Source organism: Hippopotamus amphibius, chromosome 11 (genome assembly GCF_030028045.1).
Source record: "Hippopotamus amphibius kiboko isolate mHipAmp2 chromosome 11, mHipAmp2.hap2, whole genome shotgun sequence".
Classification (NCBI taxonomy): domain Eukaryota; kingdom Metazoa; phylum Chordata; class Mammalia; order Artiodactyla; family Hippopotamidae; genus Hippopotamus; species Hippopotamus amphibius.
The window spans coordinates 36272962-36275784 of record NC_080196.1 but is presented as its reverse complement, the minus strand read 5'-3'; the positions used below and the strand labels follow the sequence as shown (position 1 = coordinate 36275784).

At 44.1% G+C, this 2823-nt stretch overlaps 1 pseudogene; it reads right to left on the bottom strand.

Moving 5' to 3' along the window:
* Positions 1-1643: 1643 nt before the first annotated feature.
* On the bottom strand, positions 1644-2391 carry LOC130831781 (BRCA2 and CDKN1A-interacting protein-like; annotated as a pseudogene).
* Positions 2392-2823: the final 432 nt, after the last annotated feature.

Below are 2823 nucleotides of genomic sequence, written 5' to 3'. Positions count from 1 at the left end.
TTTCAATAATTTTTCCCTGTCTTTAATTTTTGTCAATTTGATTACTGTGTGTCTTGGCATATTTTGCCTTGGGCCTATCCTGTCTGGGAGTCTCTGTGCTTCCTGGACTTGGGTGGCTATTTCCTTTCCCATGTTAGGGAAGTTTTCAACTATAATCTCTTCAAATATTTTCTCAGGTCCTTTTTCTCTCTCTTCTCCTTCTGGGACCCCTATAATGCAAATGTTTGTGCATTTAATGTTGTCCCAGAGGTCTGTTAGGCTGTCTTCATTTCTTTTCATTCTTTTTTCTTTACTCTGTTCCACAGCAGTGATTTCCACCATTCTGTCTTCCAGGTCACTTATCTGTTCTTATTCCTCAGTTATTCTGCTATTGATTTCTTCTAGTTTATTTTTCATTTCAGTTATTGTATTGCTTATCTCTGTTTGCTTATTCTTTAATTCTTCTAGATCTTTGTTAAACATTTCTTGCATCTTTTCAATCTTTGCATCCAGTCCTTTTCTGAGGTCCTGGATCATCTTCACTATCATCATTCTGAACCCTTTTTCTGGAAGGTTGCCTATCTCCACTTCATTTAGTTGTTTTTCTGTGGTTTTATCTTGTTCCTTCATCTGGTACAAAGTCCTCTGCCTTTTCATTTTGTCTATTTTTCTGTGACTGTGGTTTTCATTCTGCAGGCTGGAGGATTATAGTTCTTCTTGCTACTGCTGTCTGCCCTCTGGTGTGTGAGGCCATCTAAGAGGCTTGTGCATGCTTTCTGATGGGAGGGACTGGTGGTGGGTAGAGCTGGGTGTTGCTCTGGTGGGCAGAGCTCAGTAAAACTTTAATCCATTTGTCTGCTGATGGGTGGGGATGATTTCCCTCCCTGTCGGTTGTTTGGCCTGAGGTTACCCAGCACTGGAGCTTACAGGCTCTTTGATGGGACTAATGGCAGACTCCAAGAGGGCTCACACCAATGAGTACTTCCCAGAACTTCTGCTGCCAGTGTCCTTGTCCCTGTGGTGAGCCACAGCCACCCCCTGCCTTTGCAAGAGACCCTCCAACACTATCAGGTAAATCTGGTTCAGTCTCCTATGAGGTTACAGCTCCTTCCCCCTGGGGCCTGGTGCATACACTATTTTTTGTGTGCCCTCCAAGACTGAAGTCTCTGTTTCCCCTAGTCCTGTGGAAGTCTTGCAATCAAATACCACTGGCCTTCAAAGTCTGATTCTCTGGGGATTCCTCCTCCCATTGCCAGATGCCCCAGTTGGGAAGCCTGACGTGGGGCTCAGAACCCTCACTCCAGTGGGTGGACTTCTGGGATATAATTGTTCTCCAGTTTGTGAGTTGCCCACCCAGTGGTTATGGGATTTTATTTTATCACGATTGTGACCCTCCTACCATCTCATTGTGGTTTCTCCTTTGTTTTTGGATGTGGGGTATCTTTTTTGGTGAGTTCCACTGTCTTCCTATTGATGATTGATCAGCAGTTAGTTGTGATTCCAATGCTCTTGCAAGAGGGAGTAAGCACATGTCCTTCAACTCTGCCATCTTGAACCAATTTCTCCAGCACAAATCTTTTTTTTATATACCATTTAAATCTTTATGATTATTAAGACTATTGTCAAGATATTCCTAAGTCATTAAAACTCCTCAAAAAAGCCACTTATGAGTAATGCATGCATCTCACAGGTACTCCCACATGTGCTTAAACCAGGGGCAGAACCCTCTATACCAACATATTCCATCTACATCACATCTGTGAGTCCACTTGGGACAAAACGACGGTTCACAGGCATTTTCCGAAGTGTCTTACTGAAGCTGCTGGTGCATGGGCAGTGCAATCTGCGGAGGAACGTTAATGAATCTTTCACTCAGCAGAAAGCCCACAGGCCTGGTGGCATCATAGAAAAGCTTGTCCAGCTGTTCAACCATGCTCTTTTCACAGTTCTTCTCGCAGAGGCGCAGAACTAACTCTTTAATTTGTTCAGCACACGGGGTACCCTTTCTTTCAGTTAAATTTAAAAGACTTATGAAACCAAAAATCTCATCTTCATCCATATCAGAATCGCTGTCTTCTGAAACGTCCTTTTGCTTAATCACACTCCCAATGAGGTTCAATTAAGAGATGTGTTAGTTCTGCAGTGTTCACAGGAGCTTTCAGGAAAAGCTGCTGCAGTAATTTCTTAATCCCGTCATAATCGTTGTCTGAGATAGAATAAGCTTCAAATTCAATATTCACTTCCTCGTCTACGACCTCGTCGTCTTCGTCCTCTTCTTCGTCGCTGTCCTCGTCGTCGTCGTCCTCATCCTCGACTCCGTCATCCTCTTCCTCCCCGCGCGGAACCGGGGCCGCACCGCCCACCGCGCGCCGCTTGGGCCTAGACGCCATGCCGCCGGCCTCCCTGCGCCTGCGCGGCCTCACGTCCCAGCACAAATCTTAATAGAGACTTGCTAATGGTGGGCTCCCTCAGGAATGACATTGAGACCAACAGAAAATTTGGGAACTATTTAGAAGAGGGAGTATTCGCAACAGCAAATCTTCGTCTACATATGACCCCAGCCCAAAGTTCAGAAAATGGGGATAGGGTTGCCAGATAAAACACAGGGTTGCCAGTTATATTTGCATTTTAGAGAGACAACAGACAATTTTATTGCATAAGTAGATCTAAAGTATAAGTATGCCCATGCAATAGTGAGGCCATGTCCCAAATATTGCATGGGCATACTTATACTACAAAATTATTCATTGGTTCTCTGAAATGGAACCAATACTAGATGTTCTGGTTTTCAGGGGGGAAGGTTTGTGTGTTTTGTTTGTTTGCTTTTTTGCTTTTTTGTGTATC